Genomic DNA, 12,572 nt, shown 5'->3' on the forward strand with positions numbered 1-12,572 from the left:
TTAAATAATGCAGACCCCTAAGCATCCTTGCCCACTTCAATCCACTGATGTTCCAGGGCATATTGGTGGTAAATCATGGTGGCCACATGGAGATGTGAGGATGGGAGGGTCAGCAGTGTTCAGAGGGTCTGGGGACACTGACCACAGCAGCTGCTTGGGAATGCCGGTCAGGCTGAGCTGTAGCTCCTTGGCCAGAGGCTCGACCTTGCTGGACTTCAGTCTGCAGCCCTCGGACCATGTAGTCTGGAACGGCCTCCAGCAGGCGTGTGGCACACTCGTGCTGGCAGCAGCCATTCCTCGCGATGTGGCTCCACACTCCTGGTTGGCCGAGTGCCTTTGAAAGTATATTGGTATTGGCTCCTGGGAATAACCATTTCAAACCTCTCAACTCCATGCCACTGTTCCCTTCCTGCCTCCTCTCTTGACACGGGCACAGACCAGGTAACCTCTGTCCTTCCCTTTGCTGTTCTTCCAAGAACTTGTGATCACTTGCAGCTCAGCTTCGTATTGTCTCTCCCACCCCTTCTCTGTAATCGTTTTATTTGAAGGGCTCTAAACAATTGTTTGGGCTAATTGCAAAGGATATTTGAATGAGGATAAGTCTCTGGTGAAAGAGAAGCCGTGGTTAGAGCATGTTTTGTTCAGAAACAATCTGGTTCCTCTAAAGCATGTGCAGTTCCTCTACCTTCTTATCAGATAGCTCCAAATCTAGGTCACACCTGTCAGATTGGTGGCTTTGAAACTGGCCTCCCTGGCGTCCCAGGTCTCTGCAGAGGTGCTTGAGGGGCCAACACTGGCCGTGGACGAGGGTCAGATGGTAAGAGGACATTTGAGCTTGCAGGGTCCCACAGCCCACCTTCACCGAAAAGAGCTCCCTTTCCTTCCGTTATGACTAAGACCAAAAAAATATTTTTTCCCTGTCTAAAAAAACAAAGTTCAATAGGTAAACATTCTGGCTCATTGTTGATTTACATACAGCCTTTGCTAAAGAGCTTAAAAAATGGTTCCCTAAGGTGTCTGAACGTGCCGCCTGCATCTTTGTTTAATCTGTTTTGTTAGCAAACCTTTCCTTCATAGCTCTTATGAAGACAAACCAGCCCAGTCCTGTGTGATTTTATATGCATTTACAGAACTGGGGGACTTAAAAGTAATTACATTTTCTGTAGTCAGTCTTTTTCCCAAGTGGTTGTTCATTATCACCAATCAGGCTACATTCCGTTATGGCATGCCCTTGTGGCTCACCGTGCCTGCCCGGATCCAGGATAGACATTAAGAAGCCACCTGAACACAGCAGGGACTGTGGGGGAAACAGTCTCTCATTGGCATGCAACCTGACCCATTTCCTACTGGAAATCCAGGTTGATAAATTCAGGTGGGCTTCCCCGTGCCCTTCCTCGTTCCTCGTACTCCAAGAATTCCCGCGGCAAAAGGCCAAGCAACCTTTGATAGTGACAGGAAAAGTGGCCACGCCATCGATCGTGAAGGAAATCCCAGAGAAGCAGTGGGAGCTGATCACTGCCTTCTTGTCACCATTTCCAATAAAAACGATGGCAAATTTACTGCCTCATAACCACAAAGTGACTTCACATTTCAGAGCGGATAGACGAATTGTGGTCGCCGCCATCTCTTTCTGTGGATTCTTTAAGACTTGAGGGGAATGTATTAAATGGAGAAGAGGACACAATTTAGGGATGCAGAAATGACATTCTGACAACTGTGGTATTCCCAGTGAGGAATCAGATGGCCTCATCCCCTGGCCAACAGCTGGGGACAGTGTACTCCGTTTTATGTCAACAGATATTTAGGGAGCACCTACTCCAAGCAAATTCCTGCGCTCTCACTAAAGGAGCCACAGTGATCATGAAAGACATGGTCCTGTCCTCACAGAGCTTGCAGTCTAGTCACAGAGCACAGTCTGTTCAACAAGTTATAAAATATAAAGCATAAGGTGTTAACGCCATGAGGAAAAATGACACATGCACTAGGGAAGTGCTGGGGTTGGCACCCAACCCTGACGTCTAGACTAGAGGGTGTGAACCAACCACTATACCCGTACATTTGACTTGGGCCACACTGCTGGGGCGCTGGTAATACTGCAGCCCCTTCCATGTAAATGACAGCTGTGTAGGATGGAAGATATGGCTCAGTGGACACCGGAGGGGCCCATACAGACCACCTAGATGGCGGTTTACTGGTTCCAGGAAGTGCAGACAAGATGAGTGCCACTTACACAAAAGAAGAAAGGACGGTGGTCTGCTTGGCCTGATTTTGAGACTGAATAAACTCTTGAGTCCAAAATATCATTGAAATAAAAGATTTGTCCTGTAAAAAATAATACCTTTGTAAGGGTTAGCGTGTTGGATTGATTATGGGCCAATGGAACATAAACATGCACAGATGTATGGAGCTGGCAGGTTTGCTGGGGAAAATGTGTCACTCAGCCACCCCTGCTTCTCCCCTTCGCGACCTCATCGTGAAGCTTAGGTCCCTGATTTCTCCATTTTCTTGCGTAAATCATTCTTTCTCTTCATATTCTCCATCCAGCTAAGGATTAGATGCTGTACCCAGGGGAGTTTACTAAAAGTTACAGAGAGGTCTTTTTTTTTTTAAATTTGCTCCAAATTATCTTATTAGAAGTTTTATATAAAAAACAGAAGATACATGTGTGTTACATTGTATAATGCGTTGAAAATGTGTATGTTGTAAAGCAACTATACTCCAATGAAAATTTTTTTTAAAAAGCATGTGTATGGTTGTAGTTTCTCTACAAAATTAACCAGCCATGATGGAGTTAAGAGTTAGAGTAAATATATTCATATTTTTTGAATACTTCAAAGTACAAAAGCAGTGTTAATTTTTTTTAAATTTATTTTATATTGGAATATAGTTGATTAACAATGTTGTGTTAGTTTCAGGTGTACAGCACAGTGATTCAGTTATACACATACATGTATCTATTCTTTTTCAAATTCTTTTCCCATTTAGGTTGTTACAGTATATTGAGCAGAGTTCTCTATGCTATACAGTAGGTCCTTGTTGGTTATCTTTTTTAAATATAGCAGTGTGTACATGTCAATGCCAAATTCCCAATCTATCCTTCCCCCACCTTTCCTTCCTGGTAACCATAAGTTCATTCTCTAAGTCTGTGAGTAAAGCAGCATTAATTTTTAAGTGCAAAGAAAGCTTATAATAAAATAGACTTTAAAAATTACAGATAAAAATCTGTAAATCAAGGATATTCCCAAAACAGGAAACTAAGTTAGGCCTGTGGGAAGTGAAGTCTTTAGGAGTCAGGGATATCTTTTTTTTAAAATTTATTTTATTGAAGTATAGTTGATTTACAATGTTGTGTTAATTTCTGCTGTACAGCAAAGTGATTCAGTTATACATATATACATATATATGTATTCTTTTTCATATTCTGTTCCATTATGGCTTATTACAGGATATTGAATATAGTTCCCTATGCTATACAGTAGGACCTTGTTGTTTATCCATTCCGGGTATAATAGTTTGTGTTTGCTAACCCCAAACTCCCAGTCCACCCCTCCCTCACCGCCCCCCCATAGGAGTCAGGAGTATCTCATATCTTGCCTCTCTCCGTATCTTAGGGACTGTGTTTTTCACCTGTGTTTCCTTCTACCCATCTTCTCCCTTCTCTCTCTGCAGATCTGCTTCTTTTACCAATGGGTTAACTTTCTCATGGGTTAACTTGGGGCTCTAGTCCCAAGTCTGTTGGGACTCCCAGTGCTCAGCAAAGGCCAACAATGTCCACCTCTCCATGTCTTTTGGCCCAAATCCCCAAAGTAGAGGTTTTGATGACTCTCCATGGGTTGATGGTGAGCCCGTAGTCAGGCCTCAGTTGGGTCAGGTGCCCACCGTGGCCTCGCGCCAAGCAGGGAGGTAAGATCACATGATCCAGGGACTTCCCTGGTGGTGCAGTGGTTAAGAATCGCATGCCAACGCAGGGGACACGGTCCGGGAAGATCCCACGTGCCGTGAGCAACTAAGACCGCGTGCCACAACTCCTGAGCCTGTGCTATAGGGCCCACGAGCCACGACCGCTGAGCCCACACGTTTAAACTGCTGAAGCCCACGTGTCTAGAGCCTGAGCTCTGCAACAAGAAAAGCCACTGCAACGAGAAGCCCACGCACTACACGAAGAGTAGCCCCCACTTGCCGCAACTAGAGAAAGCTTGAGCGCAGGAGTGAAGACCCAACGCAGCCAAAAATAAATGAAAATTAAAATTTTTTTAAATCCTTTAAGAGAAAAAAGATCACATGATCCAGTTCATACAACAGCACATACTGACTATGTACTAGTCAGCTCAGTAACACATAACAAAGTAACACAGACTAGGTGGCTTAAACATCAGAAATTTATTTTCTCGCAGCTTTGGAGGCTGGAAGTCCAAGATCAAGGTGTCAGCAGGTTTCTTTCTTCTGAAGCCTCTCTCCTTGGCTTGCACTTGGCTGCCTTCTCACTGTGTTCTTACGTGGTTGTCCCTCTGTCTGTGCTGTCTGTGTTCCAGTCTCCTCGTCTTGCAAGGACACCAGTTACATTGGATTAGGGCTCACCCTGATGACCCCGTGTTAATTTAATTACTTCTTTAAAGGCCGCATCTCCAAATACAGCCACACTCTCCTTGTACTGGCTGCTAGGAAGAACTAAGGGAAATTTTGTTCTGTCTTCTTTTTTCCCCCTTCATTGCAAAATGTCTTCACGTCGTTGATGTCCTGTACTGTAGGTGTTTGTATATACCACTGCAAATCTGGGGTTGTTTTTTTTTTTCCTTTCTTTCTCTTTTGAATGAGAAACGTTGCTGCAGATTCGTCTGTGCTCTCCAGCTTCAGCTGGCGGCTGTGATGCACTGATATTTGCAGGCAACAGCATCCCAACCTGCTGAGCTTCTCTTGGTTTTTCTACCTTGCAGCTTCTCCAAGGCCACCAGGGCTTACTCATTCCACACAAGCACAGCCCAGAGGGTTAGGGGGGAGGCGGGTTGACATCCCCAGGAGAAGCCTTTATTCAGAGGAGGATGGGAATTGGTACAAAAATGTCCCAACCTCCTGTTGGTCAAGTGGACAGTTCTGAGGTGCATTCTACACAATTCCATAGAGGGCCCTCCGAAAGACTACTCCAGGTACCCACAAAACAACCAGTTTATATTTGCTTCAATCCCTCATCTTTTATTGGATTCTCTTCTTCCTCTTTTCTCAGCCTCCCCATTTCTTTCTACTTCCTGGAATCACCTTTCAAAAAAACTGTTAGCATGTAAGGCTTTGTTTCAGGCTCTGTTTTGGGAAGAACCCAAACCAAGAGAGAAATAAATAAGTTACCCCAAAAAACCCTTTTTTTCTCATCCCATTTTAGAAAATGTTAAATGAAACAGCATTATGCAAAAAAGAATGTAAATTCAATGTGTTTGGCTGTGAAAATGGCATTGAGATTGTCCCAGCGGGTCCCCATGCCAGGCACAGGGATCGTACTCTCTCAGCAGTGAGGGATGTGATGAGATTCTGGAGTGAGGCCAAATAGTCACAAGGGACAGTGGGACACATCGCTGCCTGCTGGGTGCAGAATCAGACAAAAACCGCTGAGGGTTGGATCTCCTTCTCAACTGCAGGCCTGCAGACACATGTATATATACATGCCACGCCATTATACTAAGGAGAATTACATTAGAATAAATGGAAAACGAACAAATACAAAACTTGAAATAAATTAGCTATTTATTTCCACAACTAGTCATTTTGTACAAATGTCTGGTACGATGTAACACTCTCCCTTCCTTTTCTATGAAGAAAATTGCCACAGTATTTATTCCCAATGGTGTGATGTACTTCCTGTTGTGATTTGTGAGCTATTCACACCAACCCGATGGTTTGCTTCCAATTAAAACTTCCCTTTGGGCTTCCCTGGTGGCTCAGTGGTTGAGAGTCCGCCTGCCGACGCAGGGCACACGGGTTCGTGCCCCGGTCCGGGAAGATCCCACATGCCGCGGAGTGGCTGGGCCCGTGGGCCGTGGCCACTGAGCCTGTGCGTCCGGAGCCTGTGCTCCGCAACGGGAGAGGCCACAACAGTGAGAGGCCCGCGTACCACAAAAAAAACAACAAAAAAAATTCCCTTTGCACCGGGCAGCAGCAGTTATGCCCTGTAGGATGGGATGGGATGTGATGGCTACCAGTGGATGCCTCCTTGCTCTGAGACCATCCCAAACCCCCGGTCTCTGGTTTAGTCCTATGGACCCTTGAGCCTCAGAGATTTCAGTCAACACCCAGAGGCGTACTCACCCCAGCACGTTTAGTGCTGTGAGGGCAAAGGCCCTGCTCCTCTGGCAGAAGCACAGAAAGTGGCTGCTAACAGGAGTGGGTCCTGAGAAGGACCAAGGCCAGACTTCTCCAGGATACATAGTCAGGGCAGCTTTCCACATGAATAGAACACAGATTAAACGTGGCCGATGGAGTTTGGCTCCACATGATCTCGTTACAAAAAACGAAGGGAGGGGCTTCCCTGGTGGCGCAGTGGTTGAGAGTCCGCCTGCCGATGCAGGGGCCCCGGTCCAGGAAGATCCCACATGCCGCGGAGCGGCTTGGCCCGTGAGCCATGGCCGCTGAGCCTGCGCGTCCGGAGCCTGTGCTCCGCAACGGGAGAGGCCACAACAGTGAGAGGCCCGTGTACCGCAAAATAAAAAACAACAAAAAAAATGAAGCGAATTTGAAATTGAGGGAAAGAGGAAGGAGATGGTCCGGGAAGAACCGAGGGCCTCTTGCAGGGGGTGCTGTGAAGCAGGAAGGAAAGCACTGCCAGCAGAGACCTGGACTCTGTCCAGGCTCAGTGTCCTCACCTGTCATGGCAGGGTTTGTACCAGTTCCTCAAAGTCCCGGCCCACATCACAGGGCCTGGCCCATGGGAGACACTCCAGGCTCTGACGCATAGATTGAGCCAAATCCGGCGTCACAGGAGGGTCAGTGTTTTTTGACTGTGGCCCTGGCAGGAGGCGCAGAGGAGGAGTGGGTGATGCAGGACTCAGTAGGAGGGGCCCCCACTGGCCGCTCTGCCTGGCAAGCTTCCCCTGGATTTCCCTGGGGACTGTCTGACTCAGCAGTCTCCTAGGGAAGCCTTGCCTCGAAGAGATACGAGCAAGGGTTGTAGAAAGAGAGCCAAGGCTGTTCGCTGCAGTGAGCGCAGAGGAATTGTTTCACTCCACCGAAGACAGGGCTTTCCAGGCCTCCTACTGAGGCTCGGGCTTGTGTGGAATGAGAGGAAACCCCGCCTTCTTCCCACCTGTGGCTGGAGCCAGGTCCCATGAGGGACACTCAAGTCAAGTGAGTCAAGCCGTTTGCCTGGCTGACATGGCAACACACCCCAAGGTGAGGTTCCGGAGGGAGGGAGGGGTCTTAACTCCAGGAAGGTCAAGGGTGGCAGGCTAAGGGCTGGAGAACCCCCAGCGGAAACACCTAGAGCAGCTCGAGGGCAGCGCAAGAGAGCAAGGAGGCTATTTAGGGGACGGGGCTTGGTTCTGGGTAAGGAGGCACCATTTGGCTTGGGGTGAGCAGTCTCCCAGGGAAGGAAGAGACCCAGAGCTCTTGGGTCACTGCAAACAGGAAAGGGAGGTGTTGAAATGCAGGCGGCTACCATCAGTGGTCATGCCCTGTGACCTTGAGAAAGCGGGTCACCATTCAGAGCCCCTGAGATTTCTCCCAAAGTAAAGGGAATGGCGATGGGTCCCACAACTGCCAGGAGCCCACCTGTACTCAGGAGGGCAGGTGCCCAGGAGACGTGCTGCCTCCCGACAGACAGACAGACAGGCAGACACACACACACAAGCTCCCCGGCGCGCGCACACACACACACACACACACACACACACACACACACACACAAAAGCTCCCCGGCCAGCAGAGATCAACCACACAGCTCAGAGAGAGAGCAGCCTGGGCAGAGGTGGGACAGGACCACGGGGAGGCTGCACAGCCCAGCATGGAAGACCAGATCCTTGAAGATGTCAACCAGCCACTCTCAAACGCCTGCTTTAGTGGAAGGGGGTTGAAGCTTGAGTAATCTAAAAACCAAGTGGATAATCTAAAAACACCCAGCTATTTATATTGGAATTGTAAATTCAAATGCATACAATGTCTTTCTCTGTTCCTCTATCCGCATAAATTCCTCGTTCATCCCAGCCCCTCCCCCTTCTACTGTTGGAAGCCACCAAAAATGCATCGTAAAGTATTCACATAATAGGATGGTCCTCATCGAATTCCAGAGAATATGATCATCTAGAACTGAGTTTACCTCTGCTGCAGACATAAACTGTAAAACTCATCCTTGATCCCACTTCAGACATTTATACCTGCCATTCCCGCTACCTGGGAAGTTCTCCCCTCAGAGAGCCTTGTTCCTTCTGATTATTCAGGCCACTGCCCAAAATGTCACTTCCTCAGAGAAGCCTTCCCTGACTAGCCAATCTAATACAATCCCTCACCAGCCCCCCAAATCTGGTCACTTTCTATCCCTTTACTTTTCTTTGTTTTTTTCATATGAATTCTTTTTGTTTTTTATCTGTTTACTTGTGTATGTCTATCTCCCCCCACTTAGAATGCAAGCTCCACATATATCATTTTATTCTAGACTTTTTTCCTTCTAGCTCATTCATTAATACACCCATTCACTGAACAAATATATATTGTGTTCCAGACCCCGTTTTGTTTATCCGAACAGACAAGGTCACATCCACAGTCCTTTTCAAGACAAGTCTCTCTCGGTAGACTTAATCACTGCCATTTTGAGTATGTGACCTGCTGTGGGACATCACCCTTAAAATTTCTGAAAGCACTTCTGTCCGGCTGAGTGGACTTACCAGGGATACCTTAATTCTTTCAGCATTTCATAAACACATCCTTGATTTGATCTTACCTTGAGGTCATGTATTAATTTGATCATCTTTTCCTCACTCAGGAGGCTAGAGAGTTTTAATTTTTCACATTAAGTCTTTCCATATTCCCTCTAAAATTGGCTTGCAAACTGGCCAGTTCTCTTTTGAGTCCATTTCTTTCTTGTGGTAACTTACCATGTCAGCTGACACTTTCAACATTCTGCATGGAGATCCTTTTGGACGTGCCCAAAACTTCATTTTCTATCTTCCAAGTTAGCACAGGCATTTATCTGTTATTCTCCCCACGATAGGCACCCTAGTGAGCCTTTTGTACAGCGTATTAGTTTCCTTCTGATGCCGTAACAAATTACCACGGAAGTGGTGGTTTAAAACAACAGGATTTTATTCTCTCACAATTCAGGAGGCCAGAAGTCCATAATCAAGCTGCTGGCGGGGCCACGCTCCCTCTGAAGGCTCTAGGGGAGGATCCTCCCTTGATTCTTCCAGTTTCTGATGGCTCTTGGCGTTCCTTTGCTTGTGGCAGTGTAATTCCAATCTCTGCCTCTGTCTTCACACAGTGTTCTCTGACTCTCTGTATCCTGTCCTCTTCTCATAAGACTATCAGTCATTGGATTTAGGGTCCACCTCAATCCAATATGTTTCATCTGCAAAGATTCTATTTCCAGATAAGGTTACATTCTGAGGTTCTCAGTGGACATGAATTTGGGAGGGACAGCATTCAGCCCTCTACACATGAGGATTATTACATGTCATTATTTCCCTTTCGTCAATAGGAAAGCTGAGATCCGGGGAGGAGGGAGATATTACTTGCCCTTAGCTTTCAGCCGCCCAGTGGCAGTGCTAGGTTGTGGACTCTCAGTCTGATGCCGTTGCATGCATTTTCTACTATGCCATTCTCCTTCTAGAAAACCAGTCTGCAAACTCAAGTCTAGAAAGTTATGGTATCAATAGTCATCTACCCATTAGCCCCAGACCTGAGGCAAAAGATCAGAATGGGACTGTGAATTTATTTTTCATTTCAGATATGATATTAGTTCTAGGAGGACGATGAACTCATCAGTGTTTTGTAAATGGAAGCAGTCATGCCACGTACTGCAGTTCTGTCCAACCAGGTCAAAGCCATCCAACCATCACACAGAGGTGGGATGCCAGGGACTGCTCTCCTCGGGAGTCCCAGTTCTAACTGACCAGGTGACCTTAAGCAGGCTACTTTTTTGGGCCTCTGTCACAGAAGGGCTGAGCATTGGGGAAATGCCTTCACTGCTGGTGTTTTTCAAATGTATACAACACACTCGTATAGTTACAGGAAAATGTCCTTGCCCGTATGTGTTAATATTTGCTGAAGTGTGGGCAGGGTAGTACCAAGAATGTGCTTACCATTGACTTTTCACCCCCGAGTTAATAGTTAACGTCTCCTTGTTTGACTCTGTTGCTTGTTAGCTTTGGTCGGAAAGAAAAAATTTGAAATACCAAATGGAGCAGCTATAACTTTCTTTACTTTTACTTGGTATGGTTTATTTCTGTCAAGTTAGTTTAGGAGAGCTTTTCAAAAATATGCTATTTCCAAAATACAATATACCACTATGCTATTTACCATTTAAATCTTGGAACAGGTGTTATGTGTTCAAAATAGAAGACTTTTCTTTATATACTTATGGTGTTTTTAAAAGTTAGAGACATCTTTTGAAGCAATCTAGAGAATCATTCTTCGTAGGTAGCTCAGTAAAGGTCTGTGGCAGTGCTGTGTGCTGGGTACACCGTGAACTTTGGGGTCACACGCACCTTGGTTTGTATTCATGTTCCGTGACCCGCTGGTCGTGTAACCTTGGGCAGGTCACATAACCTCTGAATCTCAGTCTCGTCTGTGTGCACCTCAAAATAGTGACTTTGTGAACTTATTGGGACTTTTAAAGGAACATATACAAAAACCTGGCACATAGCAGGAGCTCAGTAAATGTTACCCTCCTGCCTCCTTTAATCAGCTCTTTCGTTGGGTCAGGGTCTGCCATTTTGTAGGAGTTTGGGATTAACAGATATACACCACTGTATATAAAATAGGTTAAACAGCAAGGACCTGCTGCACAGCACAGGGAACTATATTCAATATTTTACGATAACATATAATGGAAAAGAATATGAAAAAGAATATATATATATATGTATATGCAACTGAATCGCTTTGCTATACCCTTGAAACTAGCACAACATTGTAAATTAACTATGCTTCAGTAAAAAAATTAATATTAAATAAAAAGGTCCACCATTTTAAAAATGTGGTTAGGACTTTAAAGTCCCTAAAATTAAATTCCCTTCTTTTCCAAGTCTACTAGTGAAATGGAAAAGGCCCATCTATTTTTCTCATTCCTATTAGGCCTCAGGACAACATTCTGGAGAAAACCCAAGCCACACAGAATGTTTCTTCCCCACTCAGGAACGTGTCTACGTCTGAATCTCTGAGTTTCATTCAGCATCTGCCTCACCAATTACCTGCTGTGCTCCTGAAACAAAAGGAACACAGTGAGACTGGCAGCAGGCTCACTGGATAAATCCTTGTTGGAACTGGAGGGCATTCTGTCGTGGAGGTAGCAAACGACCATAGCCTGCTCTGGTGTCCAGCTCAGATAAAGTGTGTCCCGTTCAGTGCTGCGGGCACATCTCCTCTTGGCCCTGCACGGAAGTGACAGATGCCCATGGTCGTGCACCAGGGCTTGGTCTGCCAGGGGAGCTTGTTGAGAGGGGATGAGACTGTGGAGGGAAAGCCATCAGGGGCTGAGGCGCTGTGGATAAGGTCACTGTGTGTAGAATCCCAGATGATGCTGCTGGGGCAGAAGAATGGACCAGATCACCTAGGCAGCCCTTTCCAGTCCCAATAGCAGACATGAAACAAGCCTTGGTGGGCTCTCCCACATGCTAGCTTCTGTGCCTCCAGCTGGAGGAGTGACGAGAAACTAGAAACAGCTCCTCCCAGAAGGTTCCTCTTTAGGGCAGGAGACAGCCTGGTAACCATTCAGTGCAACAAGGCAGGGCAGAGGCCTCTCTTGTCCATGGAAGGAGGAATGCATGGTCAAGAGCAGGGCCTCTGGAGCCTGACAGCCTGGATTCAAATCCTGCCATCACCGCTTCCCAGCTGTGTGACCTTGGGCAAGTTATCTGACCTCACAGAGCCTCAGTGACCCAGTCTGTAAAATGGGACGATAAGAGTACTTACCTCGTGGGGTTGTTAGAAGATGGAAAGAGTATTTTTAAAGTGTTTGGCACATCATGTAAGCACTTTGGTGTTAAATTGCATATAATCCTCAGGGAAGCCACTGTCGTTATGGGCTGAGACAGAGACCACTTTTTCCAGTCTGAAAATCAAGGCACTGAATATATAAGCAGAGCTTTCATGATTTATAAGCATATACTCATGAAAAGTCTTACAGAAGGTGGAAACATTAAGGCATGTTTGTATTTAACAGATCGCCTTTCACAGACAGAATCCAAGTGTTTGATATTAGCGCAGTGTCTGTTTTGCCACTGATTCCTTCTAGCAAAGGCTAACGGGGCCTCTTCCATCTTGGGGAGAGCTAGAAGCATCCCCAAGTCTTCAGCATACCTCCCCCGTTATAAGTAAGGATCGTGTAAGAAAGAACGGTGTGTGGTGAATCTTGGGAACAAAACTGGGAGACTCAGTGA

This window comes from Neophocaena asiaeorientalis, unplaced genomic scaffold (genome assembly GCF_003031525.2).
Source record: "Neophocaena asiaeorientalis asiaeorientalis breed wild unplaced genomic scaffold, Neophocaena_asiaeorientalis_V1.1 scaffold121, whole genome shotgun sequence".
Lineage (NCBI taxonomy): Eukaryota > Metazoa > Chordata > Mammalia > Artiodactyla > Phocoenidae > Neophocaena > Neophocaena asiaeorientalis.